This window comes from Schistocerca gregaria, unplaced genomic scaffold (assembly GCF_023897955.1).
Source record: "Schistocerca gregaria isolate iqSchGreg1 unplaced genomic scaffold, iqSchGreg1.2 ptg000288l, whole genome shotgun sequence".
NCBI classification, from domain to species: domain Eukaryota; kingdom Metazoa; phylum Arthropoda; class Insecta; order Orthoptera; family Acrididae; genus Schistocerca; species Schistocerca gregaria.
The window spans coordinates 630,627-652,869 of NW_026061777.1; the positions used below are offsets into that span (position 1 = coordinate 630,627).

Sequence of the window (22,243 nt, forward strand, 5' to 3'; positions counted from 1 at the left end):
AGGGTCGTGAGTTCCATCCTCACAGGAGGAAGACGAATTTTGGAAATCAGTTGCGCGACGTGGCCGTATAGCAAACAGTATCTGTGATGACGAACAGTTAGCGAAACGCGTTTTATTAAGATGTGATTAAGGCGAATGGCGCAGATAAAGCATTTGCCAAAGCGGTACAGCATAAGGTGGGACGAGGCAGTCTGAATTACATTTTATAGATGCATTTCTCACATATCTCAGAGCTTCTCGCGGTCGTCGTCGTCGTCGTCGTCATCGTCGTCGCCGCCGCCGCTTCTGCAGAAGTAGCAAATGGCCATCGTAGCAAATGCGGCGAGGGACGCCCTGCCTTCGATTCCGAATGCACAAAGTTTGTGTTCTTGTTTCCCAGTCTATAGTTGGTCGGTCTCGTAAGAGGTTAAATGTAACTAATGGGTGGGAAAGAGCAAGGGGTAGCAGCTGTGTAGAACGAAAACACAAATTCTCAGGGGTGTGAGCGTTTCGAGATGAGTCGTATACAAGTTATACTTGGTCGTCAGGGACCGTGTGGCCTAATGGATAAGGCGTCGGACTTCGGATCTGAAGATTACAGGTTCGAATGCTGTCACGGTCGTGTTTTTCCAGTTCTGAAAAAGATACATACCGTTTTAATGTAGCAATTCAGCAGTACGAAACCGTCTGAATGTTGCTGTTGACCATTTTCTGCTTGGAGATGCTCTTGAGCTTGAAACACACACAACAAGTCCGGTGTTAACTAGCGAAATGGTCGGCAGAGTGCCGTCACTGCGAGTTTTGGCTGGCACTTGCACATCTAAAACAACGTCGGAAAGTAACTCGTTCGGCTTTTGAGTCACATCAAGTATGAGTGTTAATTTTGACGCCACTAGCTCTGCATGTTGTCATGCAATTCCTTTACCTCTCAGAAATGATTATGAAATAAAAGTGAAGTACGTGACGAGTGTGACGTTAGGAAGACATTAGGCAGCATGGAGAGATTCTGTATGGGACCACCCAACCCAAACGAGTACTGTGTGACGTGCTACCCGCTAGGTATTCACCGAGGCAGCCCGGGTAGCTCAGTCGGTACAGCATGAGACTCTTAATTTCAGGGTCGTGGGTTGGAGCCCCACGCTGGGCGGAACGGAATTTTGTTCCGCTGCAGATGTAAATTACCGTTTTTCTGATTAACGTGATGTAATGGAAATAGCAACTTTAAACTTTGCCTACGTCTCTGTCAGTCGCCAGGACATCTTTCGATTGTCAGTAGCACCGTTTTCGTTAAATTAGCGAGATCCGACATGTGCGAGAAAATTGTTGCATCTTGTGGTGGTATCCTAACGTTTAAACATAGCGATGGAAATGTGGGAGAAGTTGTTGTTTCGCATGCCGGCCTAGGAATACTGACTGTTCGAATTTTTGAACTTCCATGTAAAATAACCAGTGAACAGATAAACGCAGTGCTTTGTCTTTACGGTAAAATCATAAGCAATATTGCGGAACGCTGGTCTAGTGCACATAAATTCCCAGTTCTTAACGGGGTGCGGCAATTAAGAATCGAGCTGCAGAAGCACATCCCGTCTTATGTTCACGTTTGCGGGTATCGTGCGATAGTAATGTACGATGACCAGCCTCGAACACGTGCAGCATGCAACTCGACAGGTCACGTGCAAGCCGAATGCATGCAGAGGCGAGTGGCGCAGCAGCCTATCGGCGGGGCTGCCACGCCCCCCTCAATGACAACACTGTCTGTAACGTATGTGGCCGTGGCGCGTGGGCTTTCGGCTACACCCACGGTCCCACAAGTTAGTGAAACCACGTAACTGCCTGCGACTGTGAGACGAATAGAGACTGCTGAAACGCCTGATCATAGTCAACCTAAACCAGCAGAAATATCGACGTCTATCGTAGTCACCGAAGAACGGGCATCTGCGTTGCAAACGGCTGCGTCTCCACCGGCCGATGCTACTCCACGGGGGGAATCTCAAGCAGGTGATGATAAAAGCCCACAAAAGTGTGCATCTCCCAGAAAAACTAAAAAACGGAGAGTTGCCCGCCAGGATGCCGAACTGATTGCACCGGTTCTGCGCGAAAAGGCTAAACAGATCGGTGAACAAATCAGTGCAAAAGCATCTGATAGCACAAACCATGATCATCCCTCAGCTAGTTTACCATCAGTCCTTGACAATGTCTCAGATGCTCTACCTCTGAACCCCGAACAGTCAGCTACACTTCGAGCCGACCGTGATAACCACATGATCGACCTCTATCCTGTTGAAGCGTCAATAACCACCTCGACAGGCCCACAGCCAACTAGTTGGGCAGACGATACAGAATCCAATGTCGAAGTAGACAGTATGGATACTTCAGAAACGGTGACAGCCATAACTTCGGTCCCCAAGGACGACGATGTTAATGAGAAAGGTAACGCCTCGACAGAAACTACTGTGCAAAAAGAACTCGCGACTGATCCATTTTCAAACGGAGAATATTTTTAACTCTGCCTTTACAGTGACTGTCCATAGATGTTTTTAAATTGCTTGCACAGTGCATTTTCGACGTGGTTTGCTTTTCCAGCGCTATTTATGATTGATATTGGACGGATTTTAGGCATTGCTTTTGTTTAGTCACCCACAATTCAGCCACAGGCCTATCGACTTGCTACTCTAAATATTAATAAGATACGTAGCGCTTGTAAATTACAACATTTAAAGGACTTTTTATATGCAGCTGATGTAGACATTTTATTTGTCCAAGAAGTAACAGAGGTCGGACTTGATTGCATACCAGGTTATAATGTGATTACTAATCCTGGAGCCGGTTGTGAACTAGGTACAGCTTTTATTGCCAAGGAAGGTATTATTATCACTGACGTCACAGAATTGCCGAACAGTAGGGGCATTGCGGGCACTTTTTATAACAACAGACTAATTAATGTATATGCCCCATCCGGTTCCAGTAATAGACGTCAAAGAGCAGATTTTTTTAAAGGAGAAATAGTTCCAATCTTTGGCGTCCGCCACGACAATGTTATCTTCGGAGGTGACTTTAACTGTGTCATCAGTGCAAAGGACCAGACTCCCAATCTTAACAGATCACTTGAACTGGAACGAATTGTACGAGACTTAGGCTTAATTGACTCTTGGGAGCTCAAGCATGGGGCTGCACCTGGGTTTACCCATATTACGACCCATTCGGCAAGCCGTCTCGATCGAATTTATGTCACACCTAATTTGAGGAATAACATTCTGCAGTCAGAAGTATGGCCAGTGGCGTTCTCAGATCATGCTGCATACATCTGTACTATCACTCTAGACCGACAACGAACGTATCGATACAGGGGCCTGTGAAAATTAAATATTTCACATCTTCAAGACTCGGCGTGTCAAGAAGCCTTCCTCCAAACCTGGCGAGAATGTGAACAGAGATTTGCCTCTTACAATACAGCCATTGATTGGTGGCTCAGGTGCGCCAAACCTAAAATTAGGTGGTGTTTCATGAACTACGCACGGGAAAAGAGCTTTTGGCTTCACAGGACGATCCATTTCTATTTTCATTGTCTGCGGGAACTGTATGCGCTCGGCACTTCGGCCGTCGAGCAATGTAAACGAATTAAGAAAATCCAGGCCAAAATCCTAACCCTAAGGAGGACGCAGCTAGAAGGCTACAAAGTCAGGTCGCGGGTCCAGACTACTGCACACCAAGAACTCACCTCAGTCTACCATATGATCCAAGAAAGTAGGAAAGGATCCCGTAAAATTCTGACGGAGTTAACTGCTGAGGATGGCGCAACGCTGACTACGCACAATGAGATTAAGGCGGCGGTGCTTAACTACTTCACCACCTTGATGTCAAAAATAGAATTTAACGTGCAAGTGCGGGACGATCTTTTGAATAATTTGCACAACAGAGTCAGTCTCGCGAACGCGGAACAGCTATTAGCCGTGGCAACCGAAGACGACGTGGGATATGTCATCTGGGAAAGTGCTAAGAATAAATCCCCCGCACCTGACGGAATTCCCGCCGAATTCTATCAAAAATTCTGGAACACCATAAAGGCGAAGATCACTTGCATGTGTAACGAACTTCTAGACCACAACAACGTGATCCCCACCAGCTTCTGTGAAGGCGCAATCGTTCTAATTAAAAAAACTCAGGCGGTGCCAACGTAAAAAATCTAAGACCGATAACGCTGCTCAACAGCGACTATAAAATCTTTGCGAGACTATTGGCCCAAAGGCTTAAATCCACGATGACCAGCATCATTGGCCCTTACCAGACCAGCGTGGGCAAGGATCGGAAAATTCAACAGACTCTATGCGACTACCGTGATTTAATCTCCATTGCGGAAGTCTGTAAACTGAAATGTGCCATCATGTCCTTAGATTTCGACAAAGCCTTTGACAGGGTAAACCACCAGTATCTCTTTCGTACCATGTCTGCGATGGGTTTTCCACCTGGGTTCGTTGCCATTATACAACAGATGGTAGCGACTAATTCATCCAGAATCATCATCAATGGCCAGCCTACCCGAGCAATAGAGATAGTCAGTTCCGTCAGGCAGGGCTGCCCAATGTCCATGGCGCTTTTTGCGATTGCCATTGAGCCTTTGTTAGCTACCCTGACGAAAAGTTTACAGGGCATCGTCATACATGGATCCCGAGTTGTGTGCAAGGCGTATGCAGACGATGTCGGTTTCCTTATCATAAATAGAACTGAAGTGGAAACCGCACTACAGACAGTCAGGCAATATGAGCAAGCGTCCGGTGCACAACTAAACTGGACAAAGTCTGGAATATTCAATATTGGCCGCGGCCTAGGATCGCGCCCTCACAGGCAACTACGTCAGCTGAAGATCTTCAAGTGTCTTGGAATTGATTTTCAGCGTAATATCCGGCACACAATTGCAACCAACTATAGAAAGCTTTTACAGACTATTCGTGCCGGCATACGGTAACACAGTGTACGAAAACTAAATGAAATTCAGAAAGTCACGGTCGCAAATGTATATCTCACCTCAAAACTCAATTATATCGCTCAAATTTTACCAATGTCTGCACACACTGCAAAACGAATTATGTCAGCATTAGGACAGTTTGTCAGCCATCGTCACATTTTTGAAGTTCAGTTTGACACCTTAACGCTGGCCACAAAAAATGGTGGCTTAAAGCTTGTCGATGTTGGAAAGAAGGCGCAAGCTTTATACATATCAAAAACTTTCCACCAATGGAAACACTCAGCAGATAGTCTCGCTGCTCACCTGCTTACTGAGATAGCTCCGGCAAACCTCAGTCCACCCATCACGGTGCAACATATTCCAAACGGACTTTATCATTTAAAACGGTTTTTATTGGAGTACAGTTATGCACAGACAAGGATCCCCGTACAAGCAATGACGGCAGTGAAACGCGTGTACCAGGAACTCATGAAAGATAAGAAGACAAATAACGTCGAAGACAAATACAATTTTTACGACTGGAAGGTAATCTGGTTGAACATCCATTGTCCACACTAGCCGTCAGCAATGCAAGCCACTTGGTATTTCGCAGTTAACAGAAAATTGGCCACTAACTCCAAACTACATAACATACACCTCGCAGAATCACCTTTATGCATCACGTGTAATTTAATAGATACTGATGAACACAGATTTGTGTGCGACAAAGTAAAAGATATATGGGCATATATCACGAACAAGTTGGCGCTCATCAGCAGAACATCTCCCAGATATATAACGCCTGCTGCCTTTCTAACGCCGGATGATACTCCGTACCCACGGACGAGAAGGAACGCACTAAACTGGTTAAAATCCGCTACAGTACACTACTTATTTACAAAAGAAGAAAAGAGTAAAGAAGACTTCTGGGTCTATCTTACAACTCAGCACCATCTGCTAATGAAAACACAAAACTACAAGGATCACTTCGCCAACTACCTGCTCAAAACTGTGACGTAAAATAAAGAAACTAACAGGTCAACTGATTGAATTTCATGTTACTGAAAGTTCAGCAGATATTCACTGCAAAAAGGCGGACCATCTATAAGGCGAATAATATATCATGTTGACCGACTCCCAAGTTACAACCACACTGAAGGATTCGATTGGCAAGATTTTCAAGCTTCATTTCGTAAGCAGAAGAAAAATAATAATAATAAAAAAAATGGATAAGGCGGCGGTCTTCGGATCCAAAGATTGCAGGTTCAAATCCTGTCACGGTCGTTTTTTTCCAGTTCTGAAAAAGAAACATACCGTTTTAGTGTAGCAATTGTGCTGTACAAAAACCGTCTGAATGTTTCTGTTGACCATTTCCTGCTTGGAGATGCTCTTGAGCTTGAAACACACACAACAAGACCGGTGTTAACTAACGAAATGGTCGGCAGAGTTCCGTCGCCGCGAGTTTTGACTGGCACTTGCACATCTAAGACAACGTCGGAAAGTAACTCGTTCGGCTTATGAGCCACATCAAGTATGTGTGTTAATTTTGACGCCACTAACTCTGCAGGTTTTCATTCAATTCCTTTACCTCTCAGAAATGATTATGAAATAAAAGTGAAGTACGTGACGAGTGTGACGTTAAGAAAACATTAGGCAACATGGAGAGATTCTGCATGGGACCACCCAACCCATACGAGTACTGTGTGACGTGCTGCCCGGCACATATTTACCGAGGCAGCCCGGCTAGCTCAGTCGCTAGAGCATGAGACTCTTAATTTCAGGATCGTGGGTTCGAGCCCCACACTGGGCGAACCGGAATTTTGTTCCGCTACAGATGATAATAACCGTTTTTCTGATGAACGTTATGTAATGGAAATAGCAACTTTAAACTTTGCCTAGGTCTCCGTCAGTCGCAAGGAAACTGTATTTGAAGGTGAAGGCGATTTTGTAGACATGTGAGAAAGACATTTTCTGAAATGCAAGTGGTGTTGGTTAGAGAGTACATCGGTTACGTGTCAGATGTGTAGCCAAGCAGTAATGGTTCGCCAAAGCTGCAAATATAAGTCGGTGATATGAAGTGTTGTCAGCTGAAGACTGATGATCGAGACGACCGTAAGGACGAAGTACTCAAAAGAACCGCTAGGCCGTGCCTCTTTAGCTCAGTGGAAGTCGCGCCTGTGACACCGTGCTGATCGGACGTGTAAAGTGCTCCACTCCGCCACGTGTTTACAAGTCGTGATAACAACTTAAGTTTTCTCTTTACCGTGAAGTGTTTTTATTTAGTGTATATTGTTCTTGAGTTTGATTTTCATTCTTGTGTTCTTCTAGCGGTTCCTTTGCTAGTTATCGTTTTGCAATGTCCAGGTTATTTCCGAGAAAGTGTACACTCTGATTTGAATTTGACAAGTCTACCCGTTCTGTGCAGCCTAGTGCCTTGGAAATACCAGATTGGGTTGTGGATGTCATTGGAATTACCTCTGATCAAGTGCACACGGCGTATTATGATACCGAGGAATATTGCTTATTTGTAAAATTGCTGAATCCTGTATTACTGGAAGAGATTCTGACGAAACACGGAGGGAGAGCTGTTTTTCGACACCGGGACGAGTCTGTAAGTACTGTGCTCATTTCCAATGCCGATGTGGAGTATACCAATGTGCGTATCTTTAACCTACCCCTTGAAGTAGAAGATTGTTATCTGAAGGAAGTTCTGTCCAAATTCGGGGATATCAAGCAGATTCGTAACGAACGGTGGTCAAACCAGCACAGGTTACAATGTTACAGTGGCGTCCGATCAGTAGAAATGCATATAAAGCAGAATATACCCTCGCATGTTACCGTTTGTGACTATAGGGCTCATGTTACTTACAGTGGCCAAACTCCCACATGCCATATATGTAATGAGAGTGGTCACCTGCGTCATGACTGTACCAGGCGAATGTTTGTGCTAAAAAATTCGCTACAGAAGCGTAAAAGTCTTACGTTGGCTGATGTAGTTTCGGATAACCCTATCGTAGAGGGTGAGGTCCCTAGTTCTGCCGTACCTTCGGAAGAGCTAAAAGAATTTCGCCCTGAAGAGTTTCCAGCTCTGGTAAGGAGAGACAATGGTGCTAAGCCACCCGCGAAGGTCGATGCCACGACTAATAAGAGGCGTTGAACTTGTGACAGCCGTGACTCTGATGATAAAACCTTCAGTGCGCACGAGACCGCGGAATCGGTCGTACGGGGGATCGCTTCGGGTACTAAAGTTATAACCGGTGCAGCGATTGTGGACGATTCTTCTACCGCAATTTCAAGCGTCGATACTTCCGTCGACGCCGTTCAGTTACCACAGGCTCATGTCTCAGAACTTCCGCAACAGCACACTCAGGAAAGTCAACAAGTAGATATGGCTCACGTATCTACTGGAAGTACTCACATCGCGGCTCGCCGTTATGGTATACAAACAATGTCTCCGGGAGCGGACGGTACACAACACGTGGCAACTGCTCCGACCCTAGCCTCAGAACAACATGAATGTCATCAACTCCGCGACGGTATACAAACACAGCAGCCTGGGACTGTCAGTGACAACAAACAACTTCGGGCAGCGAGTGTTGCCAAACAAGCTGATAGTGAAAGTGGTGGCTCAGCTGATCGCTCGCCAGCGGTTTCGGCGCATGCGCTCCCGGCGCAAGATGTGTCGGGAGAGACGATTGACATCACCCAAGACCCTCCCACACATCCGACTGCAGCGGTGCTGCAGAGTGTCCGTCACAGGATCCAAGTACCACCAAATGTTAATGCTGTCCGGAAAAAGAGTAAAAACAAAGATGCAAGAGATCAACTCAGTGACGCTCCAGACAGGAATTGCGCGGCCGCTACTCACATGGAATGGCATGGAGATGTGGGCAATTAACGGCAGTTGATCCCTCCTTCTCTCAGACGTCCTGTTATTATGTCACAGGCCTATACGATCACGACCCTCAATATTAATAAAATTTGATCAGAAGTGAAACTGCATGCATTAAAACAATATCTATATGAGCCCGGTACTGATATACCACTTTTGCAGGAGGTGTCGATGCCACAATTTACTCTTCCTGGGTTTGTCGGCATTGCAAATTTTTCCCTGGAAACGACCGTGGGCACCACAGTCTTAATTAGAGAAGGGATTCCAGTTACTCAGATCGACAAATTGGAATCGGGTAGAAGGATCGGGATCACTGTTTTCGGCGTCACCATCATCAACTTGTACGCACCTTCTGGCAATACCTATAGAGCGGAACGAGCTACTTTTTTTCTTTCGGAAAAATCCCCGACACATTATCATTGGTGGTGATTTTAATTGTGTCTTATCCAGGAAATATCAGTCCCCAACTTTTAATTATTCGTCTGAATTAAAGCGCCTCGTGACCGACCTCAAACTTAAAGATGCGTGGGAAATTAGGTACCCGACATTGGTACGCTTCACTCACATCGTCGCATATTCCTGCAGCAGAATCGACCGGATTTATGTTTCCGATGTTATCGAGAATGATTTATTAAAAGTAGAGACGATCCCCTCCAGTTTCTCCTATCACAGTGGTGTCATCGCGTGCTTGAAATTACTTCCCCAACCCACGCGATGGTATAAAGATCAATGGAACCTGAATGTGTCTTTGTTATCGGATGTTTTGCTGGAGGAGGGGGTGCGTCGTGCTTGGGAGCAGTGCTTGCGCGCTACTCACAAGTTTCGCAGCACTATAGAGTGGTGGACTCTGCAGGCAAAGCCGAAACTGCGAAAAGTTATCATGTCATTCGGAATTGAAAGGGCGGCGGAAATCAAAAAGACGATGGAATTTTATTACACAATCTTACGGGACCTGTACGATCGTGCAGACGCGACGGCCACCAGAATTGACGACATTCGGAAAATAAAGGCAAAATTAATCAATCTGAAGAGGATGAAACTGGACGGCCTTAAGATAAAATCTAAAGTGACGTCGGTCAGAGATGATGAAGCAGCGGCTCTGTACCACCTCCTCAAACATACAAGGAACAGGAGGCGGACTTTTATTGACGCCCTGAAACTCGAGGATGGAACAACGGTTGACACATAACGAGAGATTGTCACAGCACTGCACAACTATTTTGTCAAAACCTACGCATCAGTGACTCTACACGATGACTGCTATGATGGACTGTTTAGTGCCATTTCATCTACCGTAACTAGGGAAGACAATGACTCTATCTCGTTGGCCTTCAGTAATAAAGATGTTGTGGGGGTTGTCTGCAGTTCGCCGATTGGGAAATCGCCGGACCCTGATGGCTTACCAATTGAATTTTACAAGCAATATTGGCACATCATCGGGGACAAAATCACTCACGTCGTGAACGAAGTCTTGCAAGGAACGTCTGTCCCACCCTTCTTTAAGGAATGTAAAATTGTGCTTCTCCCTAAAAACAGAGGTACTAAAACTATCACCAATTTCCGGCCAATATCGTAGTTAAACTCGGATTATAAGATCGTGGCTCGCGCAATTAACATGAGACTCACGCCACTCACTGCTAAAATCATTGGCCAACAGCAGACATGCGCCTTCAGGAGAACAATTCTGCAAACGGCTGCTTTTTACCGCGACGTCATTGCGTTAACGAACGCTAGTAACATGAAATGTGGGCTGATCTTTCTTGATTTTTTAAAGCTTTTTATCTCGTAAATCATGCTTACCTTCTCGAGACTATGCAAAGATTGGGCTACTCTCGGAACACGATTGACATGATTAAAAACGCGGCCATGGGAATCACTGCAAAACTTTCTGTCAACTCACGACTGACGCGACCAATACCAATCAACCGAGGGGTTCCACAAGGGATCCCTCTGTCTATGTTGCTTTTGTACTTTTCCTTGAACCTCTGTTACAACAGTTGCAGACGAAACTCACTGGGATTACAATTTCTGGGGTAAAAAGTGTAATCGGAGCTTATGCCGACAATGTGGGTGTAGTGATTCGCGATGTCGATGATGTCACCGTATTAGAGGCTGAACTTCGGAAATACTGTCTGGTGTCAGGAGCGCAGTTAAATGAACACAAAAGCAAATTTCTGAACCCCTGTGGCCTCCAGCATTTTCGTGTTGATTATGCTAAACAAGTCAGAGAACACAAGGCTCTGGGGATCATGTTGATGGCGTCCTCTCTACAGATGATAGCGGCAAACTGGCGAGATGTAGCACGTAAAATAAATGGAGCCCTAATTGATAATTACCATCGCAGCCTCAACCAATTTGATCGCATTCAACTTATCAATGCCTGTATCTTATCAAAAGCCTACTACATGGCGCAGCTCCTGCCGCTCCCTGCTGTCATTGCTAGAAATACTATGTCGACGATAACAAATTTTATTTAGCGCGTGGAAATTTTTCGTGTATCTGCCAAAACTGCTACACTCCACCCCCTGAACGGAGGGATGGGCTTAGTCGACATCAAGAAAAAGGCAGCGGCTCTCTATGTCACAAGGACGGTCTCTATCCTTACCAACTGCCCTTCGGGCATTACGGCGCAATTATTCTATGCTGTCAGGCCGCAAAGCCTTGACCCCCCGCTGAACATTCAGACCATCAGTTACAAGCTCAAATACATCCGCGACTATTTCCTTGCATGCAGCTACATCAGTCAAGAGCTTAAATTCTCGACATTTAGCAGCTACAGCAATATTGGCATACTGGCGACAACATGAAGGACCAAATCCAATTGTTACGAAGTGCAGTGGCATCAACTGGGATATAGTGTGGCGTAATGTCAGTTCCAGGATCCTTACTTCAGCCGCTCGAACTGCATGGTACAAAGCAATCAATGAAGTGATTAGTACAAGTGAGAGGCTACATAAAATCGGACTCAGTGATACAACTCTGTGCCATAGCCGTCAACTGGTGGATACCGTTATGCACAGTTATACCTGCGGAGAACGTGCACGAAATTGGAGTTGGCTGAGAGAAAAACTAGCCATCATTACGAGGACCACAACCACCAACATACCTTCAACTATGTTGTCTCGACCCGACGTGCGATTTTATCCGCCGTCGAAAAATAATGTAGTTATGTGGTTGCTGGGCACCTATTCCAGCTATGTTTTTAATAAACTTGGTGGTGACGATCACTTAGAATTCAAGCTGTTTATGGACATCGAATTCGCAAAAACCTGCGGATATCCTAATCATGGCAACATTTTCGGCAATATGCTTAAATTAACATTTAATAGAATGGGTATAGGGTGAGACATGTGAGTGTAAGTGGGTGGGCCCGGGCCGCAGGACACCAGTGGTGCCGCGAAGAGGCCCCACTGCTTCTGTGACGCGTCCTGGTTCCCACCCCCGCCACTCGCAGACTCCAGTACGCCGGAAAATGAGGACAATTCTTGTGTTAGCAACGGAGCTATTTTTTTTTCTATACTTCTCCAGAAGCAATCAGAGACAAGCAAAGAAGAGTGTTTTAGTTGTTGATAAAAAAAAGCTCAGTTGGGAGAGCGTTAGACTGAAGATCTAAAGGTCCCTAGTTCGAACCCGGGTATCGGCATGCGACCTTTTTGAAGCTGACGCCTATGGAATTGCTCTGCCTTTGTGACAATGCAATTACCGCTGAGGATGTGAATTACTCCGCCCTGTAGCTGTTCTGATTGTCTAGTGCTTACAACAAGAGGGATATAGTACACACAGTCTGTAAAAAAATAAAAATAAAAAAAATAAAAGTGGCGGAGCGCTGGTCTAGTAAACCAGGGGTCGTGAGTTCGATCCTCACAGGAGGCAGACGAATTTTGGAAATCAGTTGTGCATCGTGGCCGTATAGCAAACAGTATCTGGGATGACGAACAATTAGCGACAGGCGTTTTATTAAGAATTACTCTCAGATGTGATTAAGGCGAATAGCGCAGATAAAGCATTTGCCAAAGCGGTACAGCATAATGTGGGACGAGGCAGTCTGAATTATATTTTATAGATGTATTTCTCACATATCTCAGAGCCTCTCGCGGTCGTCGTCGTCGGCGGCGGCGGCGGCGCCGCTGCTTCTACAGAAGTATCAAATGACCATCGTAGCAAATGCGGCGAGGGACGCCCCGCCTTCGATTCCGAATGCACAAAATGTGTGGTCTTGTTCCCAGTCTATATTTGGTCAGTCTCGTAAGAGGTTGAATGTAACGAATGGGTGGGAAACAGCAGCTTGGCGTCGCCCGCAGCTGTTGGTACTGTAAGTAGTACTTCAAGAAAGTGATGGAAGATGTGTTGAGACGTTACACGCTACGATTTGGATTTCCGTATGGATATGCTTGACCTCAGGTTCATGAACTCGTTGACTGGTTTTACGATCGTTTAGGACTGCGAGATGAAGTAGTTCTTGGCTTTTCATATGATTTTCTTGCGAACGCTGTGTATGTAAAATTTGTTAGTGACGATCCTTGCGTTCGTATTATGACCCTCACGGAGGGCACAGCGGATTTTGTGAATTCTAAAGGCGAAATATGCAGTGTCTGTTAGTCATGCTGGCCTAGGGCTTCGAAACGGCCGGATATTTAATCTGCCTTTCGAAGTTAGCTTCGATAGAATTCGGCAAGCTTTGTCTCCCTACAGTAATGTCCTGCAAATTCATGCCGAGCAGTGGAGGGGTTACAGACATTTCAATGTAGATAATGGCTTTAGGAATGCGAAAATTGATTTGACGAAGCACATCCCGTCCAACATTTTGGTGCAGGGTTTTCGAGCGGTGGTGATGTACGAAGGACAACCGAGAACTTGCGTAATTTGTGGTTCTACCGACCATTTAAAATCTGCTTGTCCCCGTGTCCGGGCGGGTCGACGAAGAATGCAACATCGTCTTACGCCTCTCGATGGGCAAGATGACAATCGGTTGTCTTACGCCCAGACTCTGATGGAGTCGCCTGTGACACACCCGACGCTCCACCAACCGGCTGCGGTGACCCCAGACGCCGGCGCAGTTGTTGTCAACAACTCTGCGACAACCCCCCAATGTCACGTTCGTAGTGATGTCACCGATGCCGACAGCCACGCTGCACACCTGCAGGTTTCCACGACTGTCGGCCGTCGTGCCGACCATGCAGGACCGACTCCCGTCATTACTCCAACCATGTACGCTGAGCTGAAACAGTTGTCGGATGGTGGCGACAGGTCGCGCATTTCTTGCACCCCTGACGTTGCGCCCCACACACCCCTCCCTCCCGGCAGTGACCAATCTGAGGAAGGCTCTACGCACAGCCTCTTGACGGATACCAAAACCGTTTCTGACGCCGACGCACCTCCCCAAAGAACGGGGAAATCTAAGCGGGCGGCACGGAAGCAGAGTGAGGAGGAGATACGCACTGGAAAAGAAACTGCAGCGCACCATAAAGCAGATCCGAAAAGACGGCAGTGACCGCGGCAGCACAGATGAAATGGGTTCCGTCGCCCGCCACGTGGGGGAGGCCGATATGGACATGCATGTCGACCGTCCGAGTCCTGAGCTGATGGATACTGGCCATCAGCATACGCCATCCGAAAAGTCTTGGGCCGACGACAGTGAATAAAACGGACCCTTCCTATCCCCACCATGCAAGATTACACACTTGCCAAAGTTAATTTAAATCGGATCGCATCCGATGTCAAACTTAAATGTTTGACCGACTCTCTACATGCAGCAGATATCGATATAGTTTTCTTCCAAGAAGTTGTGTCACCCAAGGTTAGAGAAATACCTGGGTATGATGCCATATTAAATCTAGGCACTGAGACGGGAACTGCGATTTTATTCAAAGCTGGCATCGCTTACCAACCTACAGCGATCTTAGAAACGGGACACGGCATTGCCGTCCAATTAGAGGATTTGCTTCTCCTGAACGTGTGCGCCCCGACAGGGTCCGCTGGCAGACGGGACAGAAGTGATTTTTTTAGGGCTGAAGTTGTGCCATTATTAACAAACATTCGTCTGAAGATCATCCTGGGTGGGGATTTTAACTGCGTTTTGCGAAAAGCAGATCAACGTCCGAATTTTAATTTTTGTCCCGAGCTACTAATGTTAACAGATGGACTGCATTTAAAAGATAGTTGGTGTCACCTTCGACCACACACGATGGGATATACCTATGTGAGCGCTGCTTCTTCCAGCCGTCTGGATAGGTTTTATGTTTCTCAAGATCTTTTAAATACCATTCGTGATTGTGAACTATGGCCGCTCAGTTTTAGTGACCACTCCGCATACCACATAACGTTACGGCATTTGCGACAGAAGACATTTTTGGGACGCGGCACGTGGCAGCTGAATGTCTCTCTGCTAGAAGAAGCGGACTTAAGGCGTTGCCTCGTTGCCACGTGGCAGCAGTGCCTCCAGAGGCAAGCTCGGTATAGGGAGCGCATTCTTTGGTGGACGGATTTTGTTAAGCCGCGGATTCAGAAATGTCTTTGCCAGTTTGCCAGGACCAGGGCTTATTGGAGGAAACAGTCTCTAGAATTTTATTTCCTCGGTTTACGCCAGCTGTACAGCGATCCCTCCGCATTGTCCGACAACCTGATCCGCATCAAGCGTATCAAAGCAAAACTTACAGCTTTAGTTCGTGAAGCACTTGTTGGTAATCGGGTACGATCGCGCTCTTCTGATGACGTTTCCCACGAGTCCACATCGTTATTCCATATCATACGGGAAAAGAAACGTGGTAAACAAAAACTTATTGCTCATCTTACGGATGCTGGGGGGCATCTGTACAATGAGCAGGGTGCTATCAAGGCGTATGTCTTCAATTATTTTCGAGAACATTATTCCGAGTCAGATACCGATCTATCGGCGGGGGATGATTTTTAACCGACATCGCCTCCACAGTGGATCAGGATGATAACGCTGATCTCTTGGCCAATGTCACCTACTCTGAAGTTAAGTCCATTATTGCGTGCGCTGCCAAGAACAAAGCTGCCGGCTTAGACGGCTTACCGGTCGAATTTTATTCACGGTATTGGGATGTGATCGGCGACGAATTGACCCAAATGTACAATGAATTGCTCTCGCATGCTGCCTTCCCCCCGCAGTTCACGCAAGGAATGGTTGTCCTGGTTCCTAAAACATCAAATCCGACTATGTTAAATGATTTTCGGCCCATTACGTTGCTTAACTCCGATTTCAAGATCTTGACTAGGATTATAAGCAACAGGCTTAAAGTGCTTCTTGGCAAAGTACTTGGCCCTTATCAGACGAGTGCAGTCAGTGGTCGATCTATGTTAAATGCCCTGTGTGAATATCGTGACCTGGCTTATTTAACTTGGATTACCAACACTGATTTGGCGTTACTGTTTCTCGACTTCGATAAGGCGTTTGACAGAATTAATCACGGATTTTTATTGCGCACAATGAGTAAAATGGGATTCAGTCAGCGTTTTCGACAGCTTATTAAGAAATGTATCTGCGGAACGTCTTCACGCGTGAAGGTTAACGGCCAGTTAACCGCCCCTGTGCCTATACGACAAGCAGTACGACAAGGGTGCCCCCTTTCCATGACTTTATTCTCGATTGCTATAGAGCCACTTCTTAAAAAGTTTTACATAACTTTACATGGGTTGCAAACGTTAAACAACAAAACGGTCTGCCACGCCTATGCCGCCGATATCAGTGTGATTATTACTACCACCGAAGAGCTGGGGTCAGTTCGTCGGATTGTCCATCAGTACTCTGTCGCTTGTGGTGCCAGACTTAATGAGCGAAAGTCCAAAATCATGCCGTTGGGTCGTAATCCGAACTCCATCGATATTTCTTGGTTGGAGAAGACCGAACATCTGTGGCATTTAGGCCTGGTTATATCACCACATCCCCAGGCAATGCTCAACGCGAATTGGGAACGCAAGCTTACCATCTTACGTGCGGTGATCAAAGAACATAACATGCGGTCTTTAGACCGGATGCAGAGGGCACAGTTTATTAATAGTTACGTTTTCAGTAAGCTCTATCATACTGCCGCTGTTTTACCAATCCCAACAGCCATTGCGAAAAAATTTTTAGCACTTGCTTGCTGGTATGTCTGGAGAGGGAACATCTTTAAAGTTTCCTTTAAAGCTACCTCGTTACTTCGTTCCCGAGGTGGCTTAGGCGTCAAAGACCTTGAATCCCAATGTGTGGCTACTTTTTTAACTCGTACTTCCCGCATACTACACAGTAACCAAAATAGCCTTACGGAACAGCTTTTCAAGACCTTACGTCCAAAGGAGTTGTCTGCGCCAACGTATGTGGGACACATTCATCCCGAGCTCAGCTATGTCTGGCGATATTATGTGGAGCTCAGCTATGTTCAGGATAACCCGCATCCGTTCCACACGGCGGAGATCTATCGTGCTCTTACTAAACGGCAGCTGAATAACCCAATTGAGAAGAAACATTTAGGCATAAACTATAGAAATATATGGAAGAACATTAGTTATCCGTTCCTTCGTTCCAGAGTTCGATCTGTTTGGTATGACGCTGTCAATAAGGTGATTCCCACTGGAGAGAAATTGCACAAAATCAAGCTGCGGCCCACCCCGTTTTGTGCCAAGTGTAACCTAGTGGAAACCCTGCCGCATCTCTTCCACTGCAGGGATCAAACACAGATATGGCAGTGGACACGAAAGAAACTCGCTGTCATTAATAGGACGTCGGATACTTCCATTCAACTTCAAGACGCGCTCCGACCGGACTGGCAGCTTTATCCTCAATCTAAGAATAATAGTTATGTCTGGCTCATGGGCCAGTTCGTCTATTACATGCTCGTCCATACAACGGCAACGCTACACGATTATCAGATGTACCTCATCGAAGAGTACTATGCGATTAAGAAATTGCGACAGTATAAAGACCAGTTCCAATATTTTCTCACTATTGCTTTAAGTGATGGAAGAATTTAAGTTTCTAAATCCATTGGGCGGAGTTTTTCTTTTTTTTTCACTACTTTGTTATTATTGTTATTGTTTCCATGGATTGGTCTGCTCCGCACCGTCAGATGTGGGTGATTTGCATCATGGATCAATAGACGGTACAGAGTACATCGTGCACTCGGCCTCGAACATTTAATTGTATTTTGGTGTTCCTTTTCGTTTTGCAATGAAAGCACTTTACTTTTGGTTCCGCAGTGCGACACCCTGAAGAGGATCCTCATTTGTTTACTTTCATTTCGCATTATCTTTCATCAAAGCTGCACAAAGATTTAGTAAGAACCAGAAGTTTTCTGCAGCTTCTATTATTCCTATCAAGAGGACTTATAATACGGGAAATGGTTGTTTGGCATGTCCCTGCTCTATGGTGCCCCCACGTTACCAGCGCGCATCTTCAAACGCATAGCATGCTCAAGGTTTTGAGAAGCAGGAATCCACAATCAACCATCTGGCAACAGAATTCACCATACCAATAAACGACATGGAAACTGGGAAAATTATTTGTACGCGAAGACCAACTTAGAGTATCTGCTGTGCTGGATTTCATAGTGTGCTGCGTAATCCTAAGACCAGACATGGATTTATTTTAACATTCTGTTTATATGTATAAAAACACTGGCGCACATGATACCACTTTAAAAATTAATACAAAAATGAATAATACACAAATAGCCATAACATAAAATCACAAAACCATGCGAATGAGTGCGAGGTATGGCAGTGACATCGTGGCCAGGCCTCAGGATGCGACGCCTGCCCGCCTTGCCGCCGACTGCCTAGCGCTGAGATGCATAAAAAAATAAACAATTAAAAAATTAAAAAAAAATTTAAAAGGCAGCCCGGCTAGCTCAGTCGCTTGAGCATGATACTCTTAATCTCAGGGTCGTGGGTTCGAGCCCCACGCTGGGCGGAACGGAATTTTGTTCCGCTGCAGATGTAAATTACCGTTTTTCTGATTAACGTTATGTAATGGAAATAGCAACTTTAAACTTTGCCTACGTCTCTGTCAGTCGCAAGGAAACTGTATTTGAAAGTGAAGGTGATTTTGTAGTCATGTGTGAAAGACATGTTCTGAAATGCAAGTGTTGTTGTTTGGAGAGCACATCGGTTACGTGTCACATGTGTAGCCAAGCAGTAATAGGTCGCCAAAGCTGCAAATATTAGTCGGTGATATGAAGTGTTGTCAGCTGAAGACTGATGATCCAGACGACCGTAAGAACGAAGTACGCAAAAGAACAGCTAGGCCGCGCCTCTTTAGCTCAGTGCCAGAGTACTGGTCTAGTAAACCAGGGGTCGTGAGTTCGATCCTCACAGGAGGCCGACGAATTTTCGAAATCAGTTGCGCGTCGTGACCGTATAGCAAACAGTATCTGGGATGACGAACAATTAGCGACAGGCGTTATATAAGAATTACTTTCAGATGTGATTAAGGGGAATAGCGCAGATAAAGCATTTGCCAAAGTGGTACAGCATAAGGTGGGACGAGGCAGTCTGAATTATATCTTATAGATGTATTTTTCACATATCTCAGAGCCTCTCGCGGCCGTCGTCGCCGCCGCTTCTGCAGAAGTAGCAAATGGCCATCGTAGCAAATGCGGCGAGAGACGCCCTGTCTTCGATTGCGAATGCACAAAGTGTGTGGTTTTGTTTCCCAGTCTATATTTGGTCGGTCTCGTAAGAGGTTGAATGTGACGAAAGGGTGGGAAACAGCAAGGGGCAGCGTCTGTGTAGAACGAAAACACAATTCCTCTGGGGTGTGAGCGTTTCGAGATGAGTCGTATATAAGTCAGTGACCGTGTGGCCTAATGGTCAGTCTGCTTTCCGCAGCGCTGCGGCGAGGACGTCTTGTTTACGTCCCGTCCGCGTGGTCGCGAGTGCTCGTAGTTGTTTACTACTGCGTTGTCGCCTGTTTGGAGTCCATCACTACCGACGCACCATGGCACATTCATACAGACAAACCACCATCAAGATCAGTTTTCAACCCGATCATGCACGACCGCGAGCTTTTGAAGTGGAACGTTTCTTACGTGACGACGTTAAAATTTTCCCGCGAGACATAATTGGTATCCATCTCTCTATCACGAGCAGTGTTGTCTACGTCAAGCTAGTAAATGACGAGGTGTGCAACAGAATCGTGAGCGCACATGCGAACGGTCTTAAATTCAAACATTCTGATGGCCATATTGGGGCGGTCTCTATCGATCACGCGGGGCTTGGCCTACGTACGATACGCGTCTTCGAACTCCCTTTTGAAGTACCACCGGACGTAGTCGGCGCGGCTTTCCAGCCCTACGGCGGAGTGATCAGCCATATGGCAGAAGAATGGACCACCTTTACAACGTACCCCGTTAAGAACGCGGTACGACAGATTAAAATTGAATTGACCAAACATGTTCCGTCCTATCTTGTCATCGGCGGATGTAGGGCGATCATTATGTATGACGGTCAGCCACGCACTTGCTCTGGTTGTGGCCAAGTAGGGCACGTCCGTTCGGATTGTCCCCGACGACGGCTTACTCAAATCCCGACAGGTGAATCTATGACTCCTTCTACGGTGACGACCCTTCCTCTCAATTACGCCGAAGTTACACGGGCAGCAACCTTTACCGATACTGACGACATTAGTCCGATAGCCGCCCCCGACGGCGAGAACATAATGGCTTCTACAGTACAGGATCCGGTCTCTACAACGGCACCCCCACCTGAAGATAATCGCCGACCGACCTTGCAAGAAGGCGTGGATGCCAGGATGGACATTGACCCACGGGTTGTGCCGACAGCGGCTTTTCTTCCAGACACCGGAGCAGCTGAAGAAATCCACCCACATTCAGATACTGAAGCACACGACCGTAAACAGCGTTCCCCGCGAAAACACAAGAGACGGCGGCGTGCTCCATCGGAGGAGTGTTTGCAGCGATCGTCTGACATGGACAGTGGAAATTCCGACGACGGTACCGGCGGTACAGAGGCCGCTGTAACTTCAAACTCAACAGATCGCCGTGGTGACGGCTTCAGCCCCTCCGACCCCACAGAACAGCAGGATAACAAGCAGGCAGCCGCTGCCGATTCCCAGCCAGAAGAGCCGATGGAGTCAGCGCCGAGTGCCGCAGCAGCCACTAACAGCCACCAACAGCCGATGGTATTTCATGGCGACTGGACAGACGACTGTGAGGCACACTCCTTGCCCATCGTGTCGGACGACACGGGGGGAAATTTATCCCACCAGTGCTGACCCTTTCCCGCCATCAGTTAGAGTGACGAGACAGCCTTACAGGGGTACTGATGGCCAACACGGATGCTGTGGATAGACCTCAAACTTATCACATTGCAACTATAAACATCAACACTATACGGACGCGCGCTAAGTTATCCTTGCTTCAGGATATGTTGAACTCTGCTTCCATCGACATAGCCCTCCTCCAGGAAGTGTACGTCAACGACTTTCCAGGCATGTACGGTTACGATGCTTGCGTCTCTCCAGCTTCCCCAACATGCAGCGGTGTCGCTGTACTTCTTCGGGAAGGGATAGTGGCGGACGATATGATGTTTCTGCCTGGGGCAAGAGGAATGGCACTCACAGTACTGGGTGTCCGCCTTATCAATATCTACGCACCTTCCGGGACGGACAAACGTCGCGAACGTTCACGATTCTTTGCGGAAGACGTCGCCCCGCTCTTCCAAGGCCCCCACGACCGTCTGTTGTTTGGAGGTGACTACAATTGCGTACTGGCGCCCAGAGACCAACTACCACGTCATAATCCGTGCCCGGAACTCGAGACGCTAATTCGAGACCTGCAGATGGTGGACACTTGGGAACATCTTCACGGCCACCGACCGGGATTCACGCACTTCACGAGTCACTCTTCCAGTCGTATCGACAGGATTTATGTCTTACGCTCTCTCGCCGCTGGAACACAGGATGTGGAACTGTGGCCTGCAGCATTCTCGGACCACTCAGTTTACATTCGTGCCGTCACCCTGCGGCGGCGACAAATGTGGAGAAGCCGCAGCCCGTGGAAATTAAAAATCGCTCACCTGTCGTACCCGGATTGCCGCCAAGCCGTTGAGGATACGTGGCATTCGTGTGAAAATCGCCTCCGTGCGTATCCCACAACGATCCGCTGGAGGTTGGACTGCGCCAAACCGGCACTGAGGCGAACGTTGATAATCTACGGTCGCGACCATGCTACTTGGCGAAGACATACACTCGACTTTTACTTCCGGGTCTTGCGCACCTGCGATGCTATGGCGCCGTCTCCGGAACGACAAACGGCGGTCCACCGTGCCAAGGCTCAGATCCTCGCTCATATGCGACGCCACCTAGAGGGGGTAGTCATCCGCTCGAGGACGCAGGATCGGATACCTAGCGAACGCCCGTCAATGTTCCACGTCCTTCGTGAACGTAAACGACGCCAACGAGCGCTGATACG

The 22,243-nt window shown here is 46.9% G+C and overlaps 5 non-coding genes across 5 annotated transcripts; all 5 read left to right on the forward strand.

Moving 5' to 3' along the window:
- Nucleotides 1-528: 528 nt before the first annotated feature.
- Trnar-ucg (transfer RNA arginine (anticodon UCG)) lies at nt 529-601 on the forward strand. Its single transcript has one exon. It is a non-coding gene; the product is annotated as a tRNA-Arg (tRNA).
- Nucleotides 602-1,053: 452 nt separating this feature from the next.
- Nucleotides 1,054-1,126, forward strand: Trnak-cuu (transfer RNA lysine (anticodon CUU)). The gene has a single exon. It is a non-coding gene; the product is annotated as a tRNA-Lys (tRNA).
- Nucleotides 1,127-6,658: 5,532 nt separating this feature from the next.
- Nucleotides 6,659-6,731, forward strand: Trnak-cuu (transfer RNA lysine (anticodon CUU)). The gene has a single exon. It is a non-coding gene; the product is annotated as a tRNA-Lys (tRNA).
- An 11,919-nt stretch (nt 6,732-18,650) lies between these two features.
- Nucleotides 18,651-18,723, forward strand: Trnak-cuu (transfer RNA lysine (anticodon CUU)). Its single transcript has one exon. It is a non-coding gene; the product is annotated as a tRNA-Lys (tRNA).
- A 338-nt stretch (nt 18,724-19,061) lies between these two features.
- On the forward strand, nt 19,062-19,133 carry Trnat-agu (transfer RNA threonine (anticodon AGU)). Its single transcript has one exon. It is a non-coding gene; the product is annotated as a tRNA-Thr (tRNA).
- Nucleotides 19,134-22,243: the final 3,110 nt, after the last annotated feature.